Source organism: Triticum aestivum, chromosome 6D (genome assembly GCF_018294505.1).
Source record: "Triticum aestivum cultivar Chinese Spring chromosome 6D, IWGSC CS RefSeq v2.1, whole genome shotgun sequence".
Lineage (NCBI taxonomy): Eukaryota > Viridiplantae > Streptophyta > Magnoliopsida > Poales > Poaceae > Triticum > Triticum aestivum.
In genome coordinates, this window is record NC_057811.1 from 284090649 (window position 1) to 284115860 (window position 25212).

A 25212-nucleotide genomic window follows, 5' to 3' on the forward strand; every position below is an offset into this window, starting at 1 on the left:
GGCATGTAAGTAGACAAGAGTAAACGCTTGGCAATGTAAGAAGAACTTTTCTTGCGAAGATCATCATTCATTGCCTTTAAAAACTCATGCTCTTGCTCAAGGTTGAGCTTTTCAAAGCGTAGCTTATCATGAGTCTTTAAAAGTTCTCGATGATCTTCCAAGGTAGTTTCATGAGCTAACTTAAGAGTGTTTAGTTCTTTAGTTAGACGCTCAATCTCCTTCTTATCATCGTCATTCGTTTTATCTTGATTAGCATGATTATTTGACGTTTAATCATAGTTTTCATCACTAGAGTTGTCAACAAGTAAATCATCATCACCTAGCAAATCATATTCATCACTATTGAAATCAACATACTCGGGATGTGTTACCTTTGGACCTTTGGCCATGAAGCATCTTCCAATTCCTTCATTTCGTGAGTCAAATATGTCATCGGAGTTGATTGACACAAGTGCTAGACTGGCAACACCTTCATCTTGAGTATATTCGGAGTCGGAGTGATAACTTCTTTCGGAGTGATTGTCGGAGATAGAGCCGGATACCCATTCACCAACATGAGCTTGATGTCTTCTTTTTGTGTAGCTCCTTGATGACCTTTCCTTCCTTTCCGAGTCCTTGCTTCTCCGAGAGGGTTTTCGTTCATAACGATCATCTCTACTCCTCCTTTCTCTTGGTGGTGATTCTTCTCTTCTACTTCTTCTTTTGGGAGAATCTTCTCTTCTTTTGTAGGGGGTCGTACACTCATTGGAGTAGTGTCCGGGTCTTCCACAATTGTAACAATTACGCTCACTACTAGAAGATCTTTTGTCATTGTAGGATCTTGACTTGGAACTTCTTTCTTTGCTTCTACTCTTGTAGAACTTGTTGAAGTTCTTTACCATTAGGCTCAATTCTTCATTGAAGGTTTGCTTCTCACTTGATGATGTGGGAGCATCACACGAGGCTTTGTAAGCACCACTTGACTTGTTGTGAAGCTCTTCCTTATCCTCGAGTGACATCTCATGAGCAACAATTCTTCCAATGACTTCTGTTGGCTTGAGATCTTTGTAATTGGGCATCATTTGGATCAATGTGCACACAGTGTCATATTTTCCATCCAAGGCTCTTAGGACCTTCTTGATGATGAATTTGTCGGTCATCTCTTCACTTCCTAAGCCGGCAATCTCATTTGTGATGAGAGCAAGCCTAGAGTACATTTCAACGACACCTTCACCATCCTTCATTTTGAACTTGTCAAGTTGACTTTGAAGCACATCCAATTTGGATTCGTTGACGGAGTCGGTACCTTCGTGCATATCAATCAAAGTGTCCCAAATTTCCTTAGCATTCTCAAGACGGCTGATTTTGTTGAATTCTTCGGGGCACAATCCATTGAAGAGAATATCACAAGCTTGAGCATTGTATTGTAGCATCTTCAACTCTTCCGCGGTAGCTTCATGGTTTGGTTCTCTCCCATCAAAGATTCACCTTGCAAGCCAATACACACAATAGCCCAAACGGCGGGGTTATGTCCAAGAATATGCATTTTCATCTTATGCTTCCAACTAGCAAAATTTGTACCATCAAAGTAAGGACCTCTACGGTGGTAATTTCCCTCGATAGACGCCATACTCTCCTAGGTTGTGAAACCAAGGCTATGACCACCAAAAGCTATGGAAATCAAAGCAAATGGAGACCAAAGCTCTGATACCACTTGTAGGATCGAAAGTATGTCTAGAGGGGGGTGATTAGACTACTTGACCAAAAAAACTAGCCTTTTCCCAATTTTAGTTCTTGGCAGATTTTAGCAACTTAGCACAAGTCAAGCAATCAACCTACACATGCAATTCTAAGAGTATAGCAGCGGAATGTAAAACTGTTGGGGAACGTAGCAGAAATTCAAAATTTTCTACGCATCACCAAGATCAATCTATGGAGTAATCTAGCAACGAGGGGAAGGGGAGTGCATCTACATACCCTTGTAGATCGCGATGCGGAAGCGTTGCAAGAACGCGGATGAAGGAGTCGTACTCATAGCGATTCAGATCGCGGTTGATTCCGATCTAAGAGCCGAACCACGGCGCCTCCGCGTTCAACACACGTGCAGCCCGGTGACGTCTCCCACGCCTTGATCCAGCAAGGAGAGAGGGAGAGGTTGGGGAAGACTCCATCCAGTAGCAGCACGATGGTGTGGTGGTGATGGAGGAGCATGGCAATCCCGCAGGGCTTCGCCAAGCACCGCGGGAGAGGAGGAGGAGGGAGAGGGGTAGTGCTGCGCCGAAAGAGAGACGTTCTCGTGTCTTGGGCAGCCCCAAACCTCAACTATATATAGGGGGGAAGGGGCTGCGCCCCCTCTAGGGTTTCCACCCCCAAGGGCTGGCGGCCATCCCTAGATCCCATCTAGGGGGGCGGCCAAGGGGAGGAGAGGGGGGGCGCCACTAGGGTGGGCCTTAAGGCCCATCTGGACCTAGGGTTTGCCCCCTCCCACTCTCCCTGCGCCTTGGGCCTTGGTGGGGGGGCGCACCAGCCCACCTGGGGCTGGTCCCCTCCCACACTTGGCCCACGCAGCCTTCTGGGGCTGGTGGCCCCACTTGGTGGACCCCCGGGACCCTCCCGGTGGTCCCGGTACATTACCGATAGCACCCGAAACTTTTCCGGTGACCAAAACAGGACTTCCCATATATAAATCTTTACCTCCGGACCATTCCGGAACTCCTCGTGACGTCCGGGATCTCATCCGGGACTCCGAACAACATTAGGTAACCACGTACATACTTTCCCTATAACCCTAGCGTCATCGAACCTTAAGTGTGTAGACCCTACGGGTTCGGGAACCATGCAGACATGACCGAGACGTTCTCCGGTCAATAACCAACAGCGGGATCTGGATACCCATGTTGGCTCCCACATGTTCCACGATGATCTCATCGGATGAACCACGATGTCGGGGATTCAATCAATCCCGTATACAATTCCCTTTGTCTACCGGTATGTTACTTGCCCGAGATTCGATCGTCGGTATCCCTATACCTTGTTCAATCTCGTTACCGGCAAGTCTCTTTACTCGTTCCGTAACTCACATCATCCCGTGATCAACTCCTTGGTCACATTGTGCACATTATGATGATGTCCTACCGAGTGGGCCCAGAGGTACCTCTCCGTTTACACGGAGTGACAAATCCCAGTCTCGATTCGTGCCAACCCAACAGACACTTTCGGAGATACCTGTAGTGTACCTTTATAGCCACCCAGTTACGTTGTGACGTTTGGTACACCCAAAGCATTCCTACGGTATCCGGGAGTTGCACAATCTCATGGTCTAAGGAACTGATACTTGACATTAGAAAAGCTCTGAGCAAACTAACTACACGATCTTGTGCTAGGCTTAGGATTGGGTCTTGTCCATCATATCATTCTCCTAATGATGTGATCCCGTTATAAACGGCATCCAATGTCCATGGTCAGGAAACCGTAACCATCTATTGATCAACGAGCTAGTCAACTAGAGGCTTACTAGGGACATGGTGTTGTCTATGTATCCACACATGTATCTGAGTTTCCTATCAATACAATTCTAGCATGGATAATAAACCGATTATCATGAACAAGTAAATATAATAATAACCAATTTATTATTGCCTCTAGGGTATATTCCAACAGTCTCCCACTTGCACTAGAGTCCATAATCTAGTCCACATCACCATGTGATTAACACTCATAGGTCACATCACCATGTGACCAACATCCAAAGAGTTTACTAGAGTCACCAATCTAGTTCACATCACTATGTGATTAACACTCAATGAGTTCTGGTTTGATCATGTTATGCTTGTGAGAGAGGTTATTAGTCAACGAGTCTGAACCTTTCAGATCCGTGTGTGCTTTACGAATATCTATGTCATCTTGTGGATGCTACCACACGCTACTTGGAGCCATTTCAAGTATCTGCTCTACTATACGAATCTGGTTTACTACTCAGAGTCATCCGGATTAGTGTCAAAGTTCGCATCGACGTAACTCTTTACGACGAACTCCTTTTCACCTCCATAATCGAGAAAATCCTTAGTTCACTAGATACTAAGGATAAGTTCGACCGCTGTCATGTGATCCATTCCCGGATCACTATTGTACCCCTTGACCAACTCATGGCAAGGCACACTTCATGTGCGGTACACAGCATAGCATACTGTAGAGCCTACGTCTGAAGCATAGGGGACGACCTTCGTCCTTTCTCTCTCTTCTGTTGTGGTCAGGTCTTGAGTCTTACTCAATACTTGCACCTTGTAACACAGCCAAGAACTCCTTCTTTGCTGATCTATTTTGAACTCTTTCAAAAACATGTCAAGGTGTGCGTTCTTTGAAAGTATCATCAGGCGTCTTGATCTATCTCTATAGATCTTGATGCCCAATATGTAAGCAGCTTTATCCAGTTCTTCCTTTGAAAAACTCCTTTCAAACAACCCTTTATGCTTTCCAGAAATATTACATCATTTCGGATCAACAATATGTCATTCACATATACTTATCAGAAATGTTGTAGCGCTCCCACTCACTTTATTGTAAATACAAGTTTCTAACAAACTTTGTATAAACCTAAAAACTTTGATCGCTCCATCAAAGCTTATAATCTGACTCCGAGATGCTTGCTCTAGTCCATGTAAGGATCGCTGGAGCTAGCATACCTTTTAGCATCCTTAGGATCGACAAAACCTTTCTGATTGTATCACATACAACCTTTCCTTACAAAAACTGGTAAGGAAACTTGTTTTGACATCCATCTGCCAGATTTCATAAATGCAGCTAATGCTAACGTGATTCCGACGGACTTAAGCATCGCTACGGATGAGAAAATCTCATCGTAGTCAACTCCTTGAACTTGTGGAAATACTCTTTGCCACAAGTCGAGCTTCATAGACGGTAACATTACCGTCCACGTCCGTCTTCTTCTCAAAGATCCATTTATCTCGGATTTCATGGTTTCTAACCATTTGTCGGAATATGGGCCCACCATCGCTTCTCCATAGCTCGTAGGTTCAGTATTGTCCTACAACATGATATCTCAGACAGGATCACGTACCACTCTGAAGTAGCACGCATCCTCGTCGTCCTACGAGGTTTGGTGGTGACTTGATCCGAAGTTTCATGATCACTATCATAAGCTTCCACTTCAATTGGTATAGGTGCCACAGGAACAACTTCCTGTGCCCTGCTACATACTAGTTGAAGTGACGGTTCAATAACCTTATCAAGTCTCCACCATCCTCCCACTCAATTCTTTCGAGAGAAACTTTTCCTCGAGAAAGGACTCGTTTCTAGAAGCAATTACTTTTGCTTCCAGATCTGAAATAGGAGGTATACCCAACTGTTTTGGGTATTCTTATGAAGATGTATTTATCCGCTTTGGGTTCGAGCTTATCAGCCTGAAACTTTTTCACATAAGCTTCGCAGCCCCAAACTTTTAAGAAACGACAACGGTGTCGTCTCAACGGAATTGCGTGGTGCCCCTTTTAAAGTGAATGCGGTTGTCTCTAATGCCTAACCCATAAACGATAGTGGTAATTCGATAAGAGACATCATGGTATGCACCATATCCAATAGGGTGCAGTTATGATGTTCGGACACACCATCACACTATGGTGTTCCAGGCGGTATTAATTGTGAAACACTTTCCACAATGTCTTAATTGTGTGCCAAACTCGTAACTCAGATACTCATCTCTATGATCATATCACAGACATTTTATCCTCTTGTCACGACGATCTTCAACTTCACTCTGAAATTACTTGAACCTTTCAATAATTCAGACTTGTGTTTCATCAAGTAAATACACTCAGCATCTACTCAAATCATCTGTGAGGTAAGAACATAACGATATCCACTGCATGCCTCAGCATTCATTGGACTGCACACATCAAAATGTATTACTTCCAATGAGTTGCTCTCTTGTTCCATCTTACTGAAAATGAGGCCTTTCAGTCATCTTGCCCATGTGGTATGATTTGCATGTTCAAGTGATTCAAAATCAAGTGAGTCCAAACGATCCATCTGCTGGAGATTCTTCATGCATATATACCAATAGACATGGTTCACATGTCTCAATCTTTTCAAAAAACGACTGAGTCCAAAGATCCATCTACATGGAGCTTCTTCATGCATTCTATACCAATATGACTCAAGTGGAAGTGCCACAAGTATGTGGTACTATCATTACTATCTTATATCTTTTGGCACGAACATGTGTATCACTGCGATCGAGATTCATTTTAGGTGCAAGACCATTGAAGGTATTATTCAAATAAACAGAGTAACCATTATTCTCCTTAAATGAATAACCGTATTGCGATAAACATAATCCAATCATGCTCAACGCAAACACCAAATCTCGATGGCAGAGGGAGCATGCGATGCTTGATCACATCAACCTTGGAAACACTTCCAACACATATCGTCATCTCACCTTTAGCTAGTCTCCGTTTATTCCGCAGCTTTTATTTCGGGTTACTAACACTTAGCAACCGAACCGGTATCTAATACCCTGGTGCTGCTAGGAGTACTAGTAAAGTACACATTCATATAATGTATATCCAATATACTTCTGTCGACCTTGCCTGCCTTCTCATCTACCAAGTATCTAGGGTAGTTCCGCTTCAGTGACCGTTCCCCTCATTACAGAAGCACTTAGTCTCGGGTTTGGGTTCAACCTTGGGATTCTTCACTAGAGCAGCAAATGACTTGCTGTTTCATGAAGTATCCCTTTTGCCCTTGCCCTTCTAGAAACTAGTGGTTTTAGTAACCATCAACAATTGATGCTCCTTCTTGATTTCTACATTCGCGGTGTCAAACATCGCGAATAGCTCAAGGATCATCATATCTATCCCTGATATGTTATAGTTCATCACGAAGCTCTAATAGCTTGGTGGTAGTGACTATGGAGAACCATCACTATCTCATCTGGAAGATTAACTCCCACTCGATTCAAGCGATTGTGGCACTCAGACAATCTGAGCACATGCTCAACGATTGAGCTTTTCTCCCTTAGTCTGCAGGCTTAAGAAACTTGTCAGAGGTCTCATACCTCTTGACGTGGGTACTAGTCTGAAATCCCAATTTCAGTCCTCGGAACATCTCATATGTTCTGCGACGTTTCAAAACCGTCTTTGGTGCCACAATTCTAAACCGTTAGCATTACGCACTGAACTATCACGTAGTTATCAAAACGTGTATGTCAGATGTTCCGCAACATCTACAGACGACGCTGAGGTTCAGCACACCGAGCGGTGCATTAAGGACATAAGCCTTCTGTGCAGCAATGAGGACAATCCTCAGTTTATGGACCCAGTCCGCATAATTGCTACTACCAACTTTCAACTAAATTTTTCTCTAGGAACATATCTTAACCAGTAGAACTAAAGCGCAAGCTATGACATAATTTGCAAAGACCTTTTTGACTATGTTCATGATAATGAAGTCCATCTGATTATTGAATGAACTCCCACTCAGATAGACATCCCTCTAGTCATCTAAGTGATACATGATCCGAGTCAAACTAGGCCGTGTCCGATCATCACGTGAGACGGACTAGTCATCATCGGTGAACATCTCCATGTTGATCGTATCTTCTATATGACTCATGCTCGACCTTTCGGTCTCTTGTGTTCCGAGGCCATGTCTGTACATGCTAGGCTCGTCAAGTCAACCTAAGTGTTTTGCATGTGTTCCGAGGCCATGTCTGTACATGCTAGGCTCGTCAACACCCGTTGTATTCGAACGTTAGAATCTATCACACCCGATCATCACGTGGTGCTTCGAAACAACGAACCTTCGCAACGGTGCACAGTTAGGGGGAACACGTCTCTTGAAATTTTAGTGAGGGGTCATCTTACTTACTACCGTCGATCTTAAGCAAATAAGATGCATAACATGATAAACATCACATGCAATCAAATAGTGACATGATATGGCCAATATCATCTTGCTCCTTTGATCTCCATCTTCGGGGCACCATGATCATCTTTGTCACCGGCATGACACCATGATCTCCATCATTGTGTCTTCATGAAGTTGTCACGCCAACGATTACTTCTACTTCTATGGCTAACGCGCTTAGCAATAAAGTAAAGTAATTTACATGGCGTTATTCAATGACACGCAGGTCATACAAAAAATAAAGACAACTCTTATGGCTCCTGCCGGTTGTCATACTCATCGACATGCAAGTCGTGATTCCTATTACAAGAATATGATCAATCTCATACATCACATATATCATTCATCACATCTTCTGGCCATATCACATCACATAGCACATGCTGCAAAAACAAGTTAGACGTCCTCTAATTGTTGTTGCAAGTTTTTTTTTACGTGGCTTGTATAGGTTTCTAGCAAGAACGTTTCTTACCTACGTAAAACCACAACGTGATATGCCGATTTCTATTTACCCTTCATAAGGACCCTTTTCATCGAATCCGTTCCGACTAAAGTGGTAGAGACAGACACCCGCTAGCCACCTTATGCAACTAGTGCATGTCAGTCGGTGGAACCTGTCTCACGTAAGCGTACGTGTAAGGTCGGTCCGGGCCGCTTCATCCCACAATGCCGCCGAAACAAGATAAGACTAGTAGCGGCAAGAAGAATTGGCAACATCTACGCCCACAACTACTTTGTGTTCTACTCGTGCATAGAAACTACGCATAGACCTAGCTCATGATGCCACTGTTGGGGAACGTAGCAGAAATTCAAAATTTTCTACGCATCACCAAGATCAATCTATGGAGTAATCTAGCAATGAGGGGAAGGGGAATGCATCTACATACCCTTGTAGATCGCGATGCGGAAGCGTTGCAAGAACGCGGATGAAGGAGTCATACTCATAGCGATTCAGATCGCGGTTGATTCCGATCTAAGCGCCGAACCACGGCGCCTCCGCGTTCAACACACGTGCAGCCCGGTGACGTCTCCCACGCCTTGATCCAGCAAGGAGAGAGGGAGAGGTTGGGGAAGAATCCATCCAGCAGCATCACGACGGCATGGTGGTGATGGAGGAGCATGGCAATCCCGCAGGGCTTCGCCAAGCACCGCAGGAGAGGAGGAGGAGGGAGAGGGGTAGGGCTGCGCCGAAAGAGAGACGTTCTCGTGTCTTGGGCAGCCCCAAACCTCAACTATATATAGGGGGGGAAGGGGCTGCGCCCCCTCTAGGGTTTCCACCCCCAAGGGCTGGCGGCCAGCCCTAGATCCCATCTAGGGGGGGCGGCCAAGGGGAGGAGAGGGGGGCGCCACTAGGGTGGGCCTTAAGGCCCATCTGGACCTAGGGTTTGCCCCCTCCCACTCTCCCTGCGCCTTGGGCCTTGGTGGGGGGGCGCACCAGCCCACCTGGGGCTGGTCCCCTCCCACACTTGGCCCACGCAGCCTTCTGGGGCTGGTGGCCCCACTTGGTGGACCCCCGGGACCCTCCCGGTGGTCCCGGTACATTACCGATAGCACCCGAAACTTTTCCGGTGACCAAAACAGGACTTCCCATATATAAATCTTTACCTCCGGACCATTCCGGAACTCCTCGTGACGTCCGGGATCTCATCTGGGACTCCGAACAACATTCGGTAACCACGTACATACTTTCCCTATAACCCTAGCGTCATCGAACCTTAAGTGTGTAGACCCTACGGGTTCGGGAACCATGCAGACATGACCGAGACGTTCTCCGGTCAATAACCAACAGCGGGATCTGGATACCCATGTTGGCTCCCACATGTTCCACGATGATCTCATCGGATGAACCACGATGTCGGGGATTCAATCAATCACGTATACAATTCCCTTTGTCTACCGGTATGTTACTTGCCCGAGATTCGATCGTCGGTATCCCTATACCTTGTTCAATCTCGTTACCGGCAAGTCTCTTTACTCGTTCCGTAACTCACATCATCTCGTGATCAACTCCTTGGTCATATTGTGCACATTATGATGATGTCCTACCGAGTGGGCCCAGAGGCACCTCTCCGTTTACACGGAGTGACAAATCCCAGTCTCGATTCGTGCCAACCCAACAGACACTTTCGGAGATACCTGTAGTGTACCTTTATAGCCACCCAGTTATGTTGTGACGTTTGGTACACCCAAAGCATTCCTACGGTATCCGGGAGTTGCACAATCTCATGGTCTAAGGAACTGATACTTGACATTAGAAAAGCTCTGAGCAAACGAACTACACGATCTTGTGCTAGGCTTAGGATTGGGTCTTGTCCATCACATCATTCTCCTAATGATGTGATCCCGTTATCAACGGCATCCAATGTCCATGGTTAGGAAACCATAACCATCTATTGATCAACGAGCTAGTCAACTAGAGGCTTACTAGGGACATGGTGTTGTCTATGTATCCACACATGTATCTGAGTTTCCTATCAATACAATTCTAGCATGGATAATAAACCGATTATCATGAACAAGTAAATTAATAATAACCAATTTATTATTGCCTCTAGGGCATATTCCAACAAAAACAATTGCATATGAAGGTAAAGGGAGGAGTTTGAGGGAGCAAACGCAACGTTGACACGGAGATTTTTTATCCATGGTTCCGATAGGTGGTGCTATCGTACATCCACGTTGATAGAGACTTCAACCCACGAAGGGTAACGGTTGCGCGAGTCCACAGAGGGCTCCACCCACGAAGGGTCCACAAAGAAGCAACCTTGTCTATCCCACCATGGCCATCGCCCACGAAGGACTTGCCTCACTAGGGTAGATCTTCACGAAGTAGGCGATCTCCTTGCCCTTACAAACTCCTTGGTTCAACTCCACAATCTTGACGGAGGCTCCCAAGTGACACCTAGCCAATCTAGGAGACACCACTCTCCAAGAAGTAACAAATGGTGTGTTGATGATAAACTCCTTGCTCTTGTGCTTCAAATGATAGTCTCCCCAACACTCAACTCTCTCTCATAGGACTGGATTTGGTGGAAAGAAGATTTGAGTGGAAAGCAACTTGGGGAAGGCTAGAGATCAAGATTTATGTGGTTGGAATGGAATATCTTGACCTCAACACAAGTGTAGGTGGTTCTCTCTCAGAAAATATGTGTTGGAAGTGTAGGCATGTTCTGATGGCTCTCTCCATGAATGAAGAGTGGGTGGAGGGGTATATATAGCCTCCACACAAAATCTAACCGTTACACACAAATCACCAAACTCGGTGGGACCGATTCAAAGAACTCGGTCAGACCGATTTGGTTCATAATATGACCGTTAGGTATTTCGGTGGGACCGACACGTCAACTCGGTGGGGCCGATATCATTAGGGTTAGGGCATAACGTAATCTCGGTGAGACTGATTACACAAACTCGGTGAGACCGATTTTGGTAATAGACTAACAGAGAGTTGGTCATGCAAACTCGGTGGGACCGATTCGCTCATCTCGGTTGGACTGAAACGTTACGAAAAGGAAACAGAGTGTTTGCATTGCAATCTCGGTGGGACCGATCGCTCATCTCGGTTTGACCGAAACGTTACGAAGGGAAACAAAGAGATTACAATCCCATCTCGGTGAGACCGAGATCCCTATCGGTGAGACCGAAAAGACTAGGGTTTTTGGCAGTGGCTATGTCAACTGAACTCGGTGGCTCTGGATAGAAAGAATCGGTGGGGCCGAGTTGGACTTTTTGGTTTGGGACATATGTGGATATGAGAAAGTAGTGGAGGGTTTTGGAGCATATTACTAAGCATTCTGAGCAAGAACCTCATTAAGCAACACCTCATCCCTTCGTAATAGTATTGGCTTTTCCTATAGACTCAATGTGATCTTGGATCACTAAAATAGAAAATGTAGAGTCTTGTGCTTTGAGCTTGAGCCAATCTTCTGTCCTTAGCATTTTGAAGGGTCCACTTTCTAATCCATGCCATGCCAATCATTGAGCTTTCCTGAAATATTTATCTTGGAATAGCATTAGCTCAATGAGCTATATGTTGTTAGGAATTACCAAAACCACCCAGGGATAGTTGCACTTTCAGCCGTGCCGGTCCTTTTAACTTTAGGGGGAGATATTTGATGGCATGGAGATCATCACCGTGAGGCATGTGAATGTGGAGAAGAAAGTCTTCAATCCATAGAGCGGGATCTTTCGTTCCATGGTATGCCTCAATGTTTACGGGTTTAAACCCTTCCGGAAACTGGTGCTGCATTACCTCATCGGCAAAGCACGTGGGGTGTGCAACGCCTCTATATCGGGCAACATCACGACGGAGTTCGGATGACATCCGTGTTCGGTATGCTTGTCGCGCCAGGCTTGATGGCTGTCGTCTCGTGTTGGAGCACGTCCCCTTGATCCGTAGATTGATCTGGTTTGGCTGGCTCTATTCTCCAGGTCCTGACGTAAGTCGTACGTGTAGCCCGGAGCCGCTGTCTCCTTGCCTCTATGGCGAGGTGGCGCGGGCTGGTGTTCAGCATAATTGGCCGCTTTATCCCGTCCACGTGGTGGTCGGTCCGGTTCATCAGCATGATTATATCTTGACGGTATTGGCTCAAGGGCCTCGTCATCAAATTGTGGTAGTAGCCTGCGCTTTGGATAGCTCTTTGTCGGGCACTCGAGGCCGTATTCCTCGGCAGCCAGGACCTTGGTCCATCTGTTGTTGAGCGTATCCTGCTTGGCTTGGAGCTTTTGATGTTTCAATTTCAGGCTCCTCGCAGTGGCGATGAGCTGTCGCTTGAAGTGTTCTTGTTCGAGGGGTCCTCTCACATGATGAAATCTTCATTGCCGAGGCTAACATCCTCTTCGGAGGCAGGTAAGTAATTACAGTCTTCCGGATCCTCGTGATCAGCGTGTTCGGGGCTGTATTGGCCTTCTTCCCTTTCATCCTGCTCGAACGTAGGCTCAACTGGTTGGTCGGCGTCTTCGGCATTCTCTAGAGTGTCGTTGTCCCCGGTGCCGGTATAGCTTTCTTTCTCCCGACGCGATCGTGAGCAGCGCCGCTGACGTCGGTGCTTTGGTGGTGCTTCGACGGGCTTGTCCTCAATCGGATCTTGAGTGCCATCGTCGTCCTTCCTCTCAGGCGTATCCACCATGTATATGTCGTAAGTAGAAGTGGTCGTCCAGTACCCAGTAATAGGTGGGTTTTGGCCTGGTTTAGCTCCGGCATCGTCGTCCATACCATCGATGTCTTCGGAGGTGTAGTCTAGCATGTCGGTTAGGTCCTCGACAATGGCTATTAAGTGGGAGGTGGGTGGGACGTAAAATTCCCCGCCCTCAGCCCCCAGTTTAGGCTGGGCGTAGTTCGGAAGTGACACTTCCGTGATGGCGAGAGATCGCATTAGGTCCAGCGCCTCGTTTAGGAGTGAAAGCTGGACAGGTGACCAAGGACCTGCGAAGCTAGGTTCGGTAATTTGACCAAGCTCGGTAGACGCAGGCCTTGAGAGTTCGGAGTTGACATCCAGAGATGAGTCCAGCTTCCCGATGACAGGGGGAGTGCTGTTTGATTCCGGGTCCGCCGACAGCATGGTCACCTCTGGGTCTCCGGCAGGAAGTTCCGTAATGGGAGAGAGTCTGGCGGGGTTTATCTTCCCGTCTTTGGACAGAGTGGTCCGCTCTAGATCTAAGGCCAGGGCAGGCACGAGAGTCGATCCTTGAGCGGAATCTGATGGTGAATCCGACGGGCATCCTTCATGTAGACAAGGAGCGGCGGCCGAGGCCGAAAACCCTTTGAAGATCAAGTCTCCTCGGATATCAGCAATGTAATTCAAGCTTCCAAACCTGATCTGGTGACCAGGGGCGTTGCTGTCAATCTGCCTGAGGTGACCTGTTGAATTGGCATGCAGAGCGAAGCCGCCAAACACAAAGAGTTGACCAGGGAGGAAAGTCTGCCCGGAAACAGCATCGTCATCGACGACAAGACAAGCCATCGATCCTTCAGTCAACAACACAGTGAAACTCTTAATGAATGCACCAATGTCGGTGTCAAAACTGGCAGATCTCGGGTAGGGGGCCCCGACGCGATCGTGAGCAGCGCCGCTGGCGTTGGCGCTTTGGTGGTGCTTTGACGGGCTTGTCCTCAGTCAGATCTTGAGTGCCATCGTCGTCCTTCTTCTCGGGTGTATCCACCATGTATACGTCGTAAGTAGAAGTGGCCGTCCAGCGCCCAGTAATAGGCGGGTTTTGGCCTGGTTCAGCTCCGGCATCGTCGTCCATACCGTCGATGTCTTCGGAGGCGTAGTCTAGCATGTCGGTTAGGTCCTCGACAGTGGCTATTAAGTGGGTGGTGGGTGGGACGTAAAATTCCCCGCCCTCAGCCCCCAATTTAGGCTGGGCATAGTTCAAAAGTGACACTTCCATGATGGCGAGAGATCGCATTAGGTCCAGCGCCTCGTTTAGGAGTGAAAGCTGGACAGGTGACCGAGGACCTGCGGAGCTGGGTCCGGTAATTTGACCAAGCTCGGTAGATGCAGGCCTCGAGAGTTCGGAGTTGACATCCAGAGATGAGTCCGGCTTCCCGATGACAGGGAGAGTCCTGTTTGATTCCGGGCCCGCTGACAGCATGGTCGCCTCTGGGTCTCCGGCAGGAAGTTCCGTAAAGGGAGAGAGTCCAGCGGGGTTTATCTTCCCATCTTCGGACAGAGTGGTCTGCTCTGGATCTAAGGCCAGGGCAGGCACGAGAGTCGATCCTTGAGCGGAATCTGATGGTGAATCTGACGGGCTTCCTTCATGTAGACAAGGAGCGGCGGCCGAGGCCGAAAACCCTTCGAAGATCAAGTCTCCTCGGATATCAGCGATGTAATTCAAGCTTCCAAACCTGATCTGGTGACCAGGGGCGTTGCTGACGATCTGCCTGAGGTGACTAGTTGAATTGTCATGCAGAGCGAAGCCGCCAAACACAAAGAGTTGACCAAGGAGGAAAGTCTCCCCGGAAACAGCATCGTCGTCGATGACAAGATGAGCTATCGATCCTTCAGTCGACGACACAGTGGAACTCTCAATGAAAGCACCAATGTCGGCGTCAAAACTGGCAGATCTCGGGTAGGGGTTCCCGAACTATGCGTCTAGGGATCGATGGTAACAAGGGACAAGTGGGACACAATGTTTACCCAGGTTCGGGCCCTCTTAATGGAGGTAAAACCCTACGTCATGCTTGATTTTATTCGATAAGTATAGGGGTTACAAGAGTTGATCTATCTGGAGATTGTAATGGCTAAACCCTAGTTGTCTAGCCTATGGGAATTCTGATAGCCTCTACGGACCAAGCCCTCTGGTTTATATACAAACCCGGAGGGGCCTAGAGTTATACAGAGTCGGTTTATGGGGAATGGAAATAACATATCCGGACACCAATATTGCCATCCACGCATATAGGAGTCCTACCCAGACACGGGGGAAAGTCTTCTGCTTTTATCTTCACGGCCCATCAGTCCGGCCCATATCAAATAGTCCAGACACCCGAGGACCCCCTAGTCCAGGACTCCCTCACCCGCGGTATGACCCGCCGGATATATGACCCGGCTTAGACTTGGCGCTTCATCGGTAACCCGCCGGAAGACTGACGTCTCACTGGTCTGGCGACTCACTGATGACCCCGACGGCGGGTCAGATGGATGACAAGGCCCAAGGCCCAGAAGGCTGGTTCATGTTATGGTAGGCCAGCTTAAGAGGAAAAGAATAAGGAATATTTCCCTTACAAGAGAAGGAAGACTAGGATTCCACTTGTAATAAGATAGTCCTAATCCTACTAGGACTCCATATGTAACCCACCCCTCCAACTTATATAAGGAGGGGCAGGGCACCCCAAGGGGGACAAGTTAAGACAGACAAGTCAATAGGTCTCGAGGGAGAGGTAGCGAAAGAGCACGCTTGTAATCCTGAGCATCACCATGATCAATATCAATGAAGCAGGATGTAGGCTTTTACCTCCACCGTGAGGGGCCGAACCTGGATAAAACCTTGCGTCTCTCGATTCCGACCAACCCTATTCAAGCTACTACCTAGTTGCGATGGCCTCATGACAAGTCCTCACACTAGGACATCTGTCGTGACAAATCCACGACAGGTTGGGTCTTGTCCATCACATCATTCTCCTAATGATGTGATCCTATTATCAAATGACAACTCATGTATATGGTTAGGAAACCTTAACCATCTTTGATCAACAAGCTAGTATAGTAGAGGCTCACTAGGGACATAATACTTGTTTATGTATTTACAAATGTATTTAATTTTCCGGTCAATACAATTCTAGCATGAATAATAAACCTTTATCATGAACACGGAAATATGATAATAGCCAACTTATTATTGCCTCTAGGGCATATTTCCAACAGTCTCCCACTTGCACTAGAGTCAATAATCCAGTTTACATAGTTATGAATCTAACACCCATGGAGTCTTGGTGTTGATCATGTTTTACCCGTGGAAGAGGTTTAGTCAACGGGTGCCACATTCAGATATGTATGTACTTTGCAAAGTTATATGTCTCCATCCTTAACATAATTACGAATGGAGTTAAAGTGGTGCTTGATGTGCTTGGTTCTGTTGTGAAACCTGGGCTCCTTGGAAATGGCAATAGCTCCAGTGTTGTCACAAAAGATAGTCATTGGATCCAGTGCACTAGGTATTACACCCAGATTGGATATGAACTCCTTATCCATACTCCTTGCGCTGCTTCCGAAGCAGCTATATACTCCGCTTCACATGTAGATCCCGCCACACTGCTTAGAACTCCACCAAATGACCACTCCACCATTCAATATAATATGTATCCGGTTTGAGACTTAGAGTCATCCGGATCTGTGTCTAAGCTAGCATCAACGTAACCCTTTATGATGAGCTCTTCGTCACCTCCATAAACGAGAAACATATCCTTAGTCCTTTTTAGGTACTTCAGGATGTTCTTGACCGCTGTCTAGTGATCTACTCCTGGATCACTTTGGTATCTCCCTGCCAGACTTATGGCAAGGCACACATCAGGTCTGGTACACATCATGGCATACATTATAGAGCCTATGGTTGAGGCATAGGGAATGACTTTCATCCTTTCTCTTTCTTTTGCCGTGGTCGGGCTTTGAGTCTTACTCAACTTCACACCTTGCAATACAAGAAAGAACCCTTTCTTTGACTGGTCCATTTTGAACTTCTTCAAAACTTTGTCAAGGTATGTGCTTTGTGAAAGTCATATGAAGCTTCTTGATCTATCTCTATAGATTTTGATTCCCAATATGTATGCAGCTTCACCAAGGTCTTTCATTGAAAAACTCTTGTTCAAATATCCTTTTATGCTTTCTAGAAATTCTATATCATTTCCAATCAACAATATGTCATCCACATATAATATTAGAAATGCTATAGAGCTCCCACTCACTTTCTTGTAAATACAAGCTTCTCCGTAAGTTTGTATAAAACCAAAAGCTTTGATCACCTCATCAAAGAGAATATTCCAACTCTGAGATGCTTGCACTAGCCCATAGATAGATCGTTGGAGCTTGCATACTTTGCTAGCATCCTTAGGATTGATAAAATCTTCTGGTTGCATCATATACAGCTCTTCCTTAAGAAACTCATTAAGGAATGTTGGTTTGACATCCATTTGTTATATCTCATAATCATAAAATGTGGCCATAGATAACATAATTCTAATAAACTTAAGCGTCACTACGGGTGAGAAAGTCTCGTCGTAGTCAACCCCTTGAACTTGTCGGAAACCCTTTGCGACAAGTGAAGCTTTATAGACGGTGACATTACCATCAACATTTGTATTCTTCTTAAAGATCCATTTATTCTCCATGGCTTTCCTATCATTGGGCAAGTCCACCAAACTCCATACTTCGTTCTCATACATGGATCCTACCTCAGATTTCATGGCCTAAAGCAGTTTGTCGGAATCCGGGCTCATCATAGCTTCTTGATACGTCTCCAACCTATCTATAATTTTTGATTGTTCCATGCTGTTATATTATCAATCTTGGATGTTTTATAATCATTTTATAGTCATTCTATATCATTTTTTGGTACTAACGTATTGACATAGTGCCAAGTGCCAGTTCCTGTTTTCTGCATGTTTTTTACATCGTAGGAAATCAATACCAAACGGAGTCCAAATGAACCGAAACTTTACAGAGATTTTTTTGGACCAGAAGACACCTAATGGGCCGAGGCTGCGCCTGGGGGTGCTCCGAGGAGAGCACAACCCACCAGGGCGCGCCAGGAGGCCCAGGCGCGCCCTGGTGGGTTGTGCCCACCTCGGGTGCCCCCGGACCGCCTCTTTGCTCTATAAATACCCCAATATTCCAGAAACCCTAGGGGAGTCGACGAAAATCAATTCCAGCGCCGGAGAGTCCAGCACCACCAGATCCAATCTAGACACCATCTTGGATGGGGTTCACCACCTCCATTGGTGCCTCTCCGATGATGCGTGAGTAGTTCTTTGTAGACCTTCGGGTCCGTAGTTAGTAGCTAGATGGCTTCCTCTCTCTCGCTGAATTCTCAATACAATGGTCTCTTGGAGATGCATGTGATGTAACTCTTTTTGCGGTGTGTTTGTTGGGATCGATGAACTTTGAGTTTATGATCACATCTATCTTTTTATATCCATGAAAGTTATTTGAGTTTCTTTGATCTCTTATATGCATGATTGCTTATAGCCTCATATTTCTTCTCCGACATTTGGGTTGTGTTTGTCCAACTTGATCTATTTCTCTTGCAATGGGAAGAGGTGCTTTGTAGTGGGTTCGATCTTACGGTGCTTAATCCCAGTGACAGAAGGGGAATTAATACGTATGTACCGTTGCTACTAAGGATGAAACGATCAGGTCCATCTCTACATAGATAGATATTCTACATCATGTCATCATTCTGATTGCATTACTCCGTTTCCCCATCAACTTAATACACTAGATGCATGCTGGATAGCGGTCGACGTGTGGAGTAATAGTAGTAGATAGCATCCATGAGACGCCGAGACACTTGTCCGTCCCCATCCCGGCCGACACCGACGCCGAGACACTTGAGGCATGCCGCCTCGCCCTTGTCGCAGAAGGCCAGAAGATAGCATCCATGAGACGCCTCACTGAGGCTCACCAGCGTGAAGTCGACCGCGCCGCCTTCGGCACGCCGCCTCCTGGCGGGCCGAGCTGAGCCGGCTTCGTCAAGAAGCGCGGCACAGCCATCGCCAGCATGCTGGGAGCAGACCACCCAGTCTACGCCACGCCACTCGAGAACCTGCGTGCCGCTAAGGCGGCCGTAGACGAGCTGAACGGGCTGGGGGCCGACGAGCTTCCCTACATGACTAGACGCATCCAGCAGCTGATCAACGCGGCCGCAGAGCGGCATGAAGCCTGCGCCCACGCTGAAAGTCCTCCCCAACGCCGAGAGCACGGCGTGACATCCCGGACGCCGACTGCAGACGGCGCCCACGCAAGAAAAGACAAGGAGCCTGCTGCTAGCTGCAGTCGGACTCGGCTCACCATCGAGCGCGACGCAGAAGGCCGCCCCCGAGCTGTGGAACGACGAGGCGATCCGCCTCCTCCCCTGCCTCGTGGGGAGAGATATCCCACGCCGCCGCCTGTTACGCATCCGACTCTCGGCGGCTGACTAGGCCACCGCGAAGGAGTCGGCGAGAATGACGCCCGCCACCGGATCGACCGCCTAGCGCGATCCTTGGCGCTAGAAGAAGAAGACGATGTCGGCCCGCCTTGCTTTGGCCCCCGCATCCGCAATGAGCCCTTCCCCAAAGGGTTCTCACTCCCAAGAGACACGCCAAAATACAACGGCTCCGTGAAGCCGGAAGACTGGTTGATCGATTACTCCACCGCAGTCCGCATAGCAAACGGCAACAGGCGCGTTGCCGTGAAGTACGTCCCGCTCATGCTTCAAGGCACGACACGCACTTGGTTGAACAGCCTCAAGCCCTATAGCATCAACAGCTGGCTAGACTTCACGGAAGTCTTCATCCGCAACTTCACCAGCACATACAAGCGGCCTCCGAAGCCCCGCCAGCTCTCCTTGTGCGTCCAAGGGCCTAGCGAATCGACTCGCGACTACCTCACGCGTTGGGCCGAGCTCCGCAACTCCTGCGAAGGGGTACACGAGGTTCAAGCCATAGAGTACTTCACCGCCGGGTGTCGAGAGGGCATCCTCCTCAAGCACCGACTCCTCTACGACGAGCCGACTACCCTCGACGAGCTGCTGATCATAGCGGACAAGTACGCCACGGCCGACTCTTCAATGAAGACCGAGCTTCGAGTGGATGCCTCTGGAAAGGTGCTCGCTCCGGCTCCCAAGACGCCGGCTGGAGACTCCAATCGACGCCCTTACCAGAACGACAACAAGCGCAAGGCCCCTATGCCGCCTTCCACCAGTCGGCAAGTGGCCACAGTCGAAGACGAACAACCTGAAGAGCGGCCCGTGCCCAAGAAGCAGAAGGCCGGCAGGCTGGCTTGGCAGCCGGCTTTCTCCTATGAGCAAACCCTTGATGCCCCCTGCAAGTTCCACAGCGGCGCGAAGCTGTCCAACCACACAACCCGGAAGTGTCATTGGCTCACGCGGATCTCCAAAGGCGAAGGTCTGGTGCCACCTCCACATGTTGGCCCACCACCTCCAGCCCCTCAACAGCCGGCTGCTCGACCAGCAGTCGGAGCCATTCAAGACGAGTTCCCGGACAAGCACGCCGCCTACGTCGTCTTTACAAGCCAAACTGAAGACAGGCGCAGTCGGCGCCGACAGCACCAAGAAGTCAACGCGGTGGCCTCCAGCAACCCAGAGTTTATGCATTGGTCTGAGAAGCCTATCAGCTGGAGCCGGGCCGATCACCCAGAGGTGATGCCGTCTCCCGGCTCTTATGCGTTGGTGTTAGACGCCACCCTCGCAACAGAAAGGCGAGCTGCCCGTTTCTCCCGTGTACTGATTGATGGTGGGAGCAGCATCAACATACTGTACCGCGACACCATGGAGAAGCTGAATATCAAGACGAGGCAACTCATGCCAAGCTGGACTGTGTTCCATGGCATCGTACCCGGCCGGTCCTGCTCACCAATCGGCAAGATCAAGATGGATGTTCTTTTCGGAGACAAGGATCACTTCCGCCGAGAAGCAATCTGGTTTGAAGTGGTGGATTTAGAGAGCCCTTACCACGCGTTGCTTGGCCGACCTGCCCTAGCCAAGTTCATGGTTGTGCCCCACTACGCCTACCTCAAGATGAAGATGCCGAGTTCAAAGGGGATCATCACCATAGCCGGAGACTACAAGAAATCCTCCGAGTGTGCTGCAGCCAGCAGCCGGCTGGCCGAGTCCCTCGTGATTGCCGAAGAAAAGAAGATGCTGGACCGAGTCGTGGCCATGGCCGGCAAGCAGCCGGCCCTGTCCCCTGACGCCAAGGAATATGATGCTCAAGGCTCCTTCCAGTCGGCCAAGGAAACAAAGAAGATACCTCTGGACCCGGAGAACCCAGAGAGGTTTGCTGTCATTGGTGCAAACCTGGACAACAAATAGGAAGGCGAGCTCGTCGATTTCCTCCGTGAGAATTGGGACATCTTTGCATGGTCCCCAAAGGACATGCCGGGTGTTCCGAAGGATTTCGCTGAGCACAAGTTACACGTCCGAGCAGACGCAAAACCAGTCAAGCAACCCCTTCGCCGACTGTTGGAGGAAAAGAGAAGGATTGTAGGAGAAGAGATAGCCCGGCTTCTGGTAGCCGGCTTCATTATGGAGGTGTTTTTTCTAGAATGGCTTGCCAACCCGGTCCTGGTGTTGAAGAAAAACAATAAATGGTGCATGTGTATAGATTACACCAGCCACAACAAAGCCTGCCCCAAAGATCCGTTTGCCTTACCTCGAATCGATCAAGTGATAGACTCCACAGCCGGATGCGGACTGTTGAGTTTCTTGGATGCTTACTCAGGCTACAATCAGATCAAGTTGGATCCAGCCGACCGCCTGAAGACCGCCTTCATCACACCATTCAGAGCTTTCTTCTACCTGACTATGACATTCGGCTTGAGAAATGCCGGTGCCACTTTTCAGCGTTGCATGCAGAAATGCCTCCTCAAGCAACTCGGCAGAAATGCCCACGTTTATGTAGACGATATTGTGGTGAAGACGGAGAAGCACGGCACCCTGCTGGAAGACCTCAGGGCAACATTTGCCAACTTGCGCTGGTTTCAGATCAAGCTCAACCCCGAGAAATGTGTGTTCGGAGTACCAGCCGGCCAGCTTCTAGGCGTTTTGGTCTCCGAATGCAGCATCGAGTGCAACCCAGTGAAGATCAAGGCCATAGAGAGAATGGAGATTCCTACCAAGCTGCGAGACGTCCAGAAGTTTACCGAGTGCCTGGCCTCCCTAAACCGCTTCATCAGCCGGCTAGGAGAGAAGGCTCTCCCCATGTACCGACTCATGAAGAAGTCCACCCACTTCGAGTGGAACGACCAAGCAGACCAAGCTTTCCATGAGTTGAAGAAGATGCTGACCACGCCACCTGTCTTGGCGGCGCCGACTGAGAAAGAGCCCATGCTCCTTTACATTGCCGCGACTAGCCGAGTGGTCAGCACAGTGATTGTGGTCCAATGCCCAGAAGAAGGCCGGGCTCAGTTAGTCCAGAGGCCGGTGTATTATTTGAGCGAAGTACTGTCCACCTCGAAGCAAAACTACCCGCACTACCAGAAGATGTGCTATGGAGTATACTTTGCTGCCCAGAAGCTGAAGCCCTACTTTCAGGAGCATCCCATCACGGTCGTATGTACTGCCCCGCTCGCTGAGATCATAGGCAGCCGGGATGCATCCGGCCGGGTAGCCAAGTGGGCCATTGCGCTGGCTCCTTACACGATCTTCTACCAGCCTCGCACCGCCATCAAGTCCCAAGCATTAGCCGACTTCCTTGTCGACTGGGCCGAGACCCAGTACCTACCGCCGGCTCCCGACTCCACTCATTAGCGGATGCACTCTGATGGATCCAACATGCGCACCGGCTTGGGAGCCGGCATCGTCCTCACCTCTCCCAAGGGCGACAAACTCAGATACACACTGCAAATTCATTTTGCCGCCTCCAACAATGTGGCCGAGTACGAGGCGCTCATACACGGGCTCTGGCTAGCCAAAGAACTCGGCATCCGCCGGATCCTGTGCTATGGCGACTCGGATCTGGTAGTCCAACAATCATCCGGCGACTGGGACGCCAAGGACGCAAACATGGCGAGCTACCGATTCCTCGTTCAGCAAATCAGTGGATACTTTGAAGGATGCGAGTTCCTCCACGTACCACGGGCCGACAACGAGCAAGCAGATGCCCTGGCACGGACCGGCTCCACCCGACAAGCTATACCAACCGGCGTCTCCCTCCAACGACTCCTCAAACCGTCTGTCAAGCCGTCTCCAGAATCAGACTCCATCTTCGTACCGCCTCCCCCTGATGTAGTCGGATCCGACTTGGGGAACCCAGCAGGCGGCTCGGGGACTTCGACAGGCGGCCCGGGGACTGCCGTAGTCGCACCCGGCTCGGGGACTCCAGAACCCGGCCCGGGGACTGCAGCAGTCGGCCCGGGGACTGCAACGACACAACAGGCGGTGGCCGACTCCAATTCTTCACCACCCAACCCACCCACCCGGGTCGCAGTAGGCGTATTGGCGATAGAAGAAGTCACAGCTCCATCATGGGCCCAACCCATCCTCAACTTCCTGGTAAACAGAGAGCTACCGACTGACGAGATCTCGGCAAGATAAGTTCAACGCCGAGCCGGAGCATACACAATAATAAACAGAGAACTCGTTAAGCGCAGCGTCACTGGAGTCTTCCAGCGCTGCGTCGAGCCAGAGAAGGGCATAACAATCCTCAAAGACATCCACCAAGGCGAGTGCGGCCACCACGCGGCCTCAAGATCACTTGTCGCCAAAGCTTTCCGCCATGGTTTCTTCTGGCCGACTGCTTTGGAAGACGCCAAGGAATTAGTCAAATGCTGCAAAGGGTGCCAAGTCTTCAGCTCCAAGCAACACCTGTCGGCTTCTACACTCAAGACAATCCCCCTCACCTGGCCCTTTGCCGTCTGGGGGTTGGATATGGTGGGCCCATTCAAGACGGCGCGTGGCGGCATGACTCATCTGCTTGTCGCCGTGGACAAATTCACCAAGTGGATTGAAGCGAAGCCAATCAAGAAGCTGAACGGGCCAACTGCCGTGACATTCATCGCAGATATCACCACCCGGTATGGCATACCACACAGCATCATCACTGACAATGGCGCGAATTTTGCCAAAGGAGCACTGGCACGTTTCTGCGCGACACAGGGCATCCGACTGGACTTAGCGTCCGTTGCCCACCCGCAGTCAAACGGCCAAGTCGAGCGAGCAAACAGCCTCATCCTCCCCGGCATCAAGCCCCGACTGGTCGTACCACTGGAGCGTTCGGCCGGCTGCTGGCTCGATGAGCTGCCGGCTGTCCTCTGGAGTCTGCGTACTACCCCGAACAAGTCAACCGGCTTCACCCTTTCTTCCTTGTATATGGTGCCGAGGCTGTCATCCCAACTGACATCGAGTTCGACTCGCCTCGGGTCACCATGTACACGGAGGTGGAGGCCAAGGAAGCGCGAGAAGACGGTGTTGACCTGCTGGAAGAGGGCCGGCTGTTAGCACTCAGCCGGTCCGCCATCTACCAGCAGGGTTTGCGCCGTTACCACAACCGGAAGGTCAAGCCAAGATCCTTCCAAGAAGGCGATCTTGTGCTCCGGCTGATCCAGCGAACAGCCGGCCAGCACAAGCTCTCGGCCCCTTGGGAAGGCCTCTTCGTCATCAGCAAGGCCCTAGGCAATGACTCCTACTACCTGATCGACGCACAGAAGCCGAAGGCACGCAAGAGAGATGATTCCGGCAAGGATTCGGAATGACCATGGAACGCCAATCTCCTTCGAAGATTTTACAGTTAAAAGCAGTATGTACCACGCTACCTTTTGTATTAAATACAAGACAAGGGGCCCCTCGGGGTGCACTCGGGGACTACCCTCTTTTATCTATGTATGACGAGTGTCATACCTATGAATGTATTATTACATTTGATTTTCTGTCCGGCACCGGGTTCGACCAGTCGGCCCGGGGACTTGCCGCCTTGAGCTATATTAAAGTTCTACCTGCAGTCAGACAAGTAGTGTGCCGGCACCCAAGCCCTCTCTTGTTGAAAGTCGCAGCTCAAAGAACCGACTGTCCGATAGGCAAAAGTCAAAGGCAGGAAAGGATGCCCACACGAAAAACGGCTAAAGACTAACGAACTTATATAACACAAGCCGG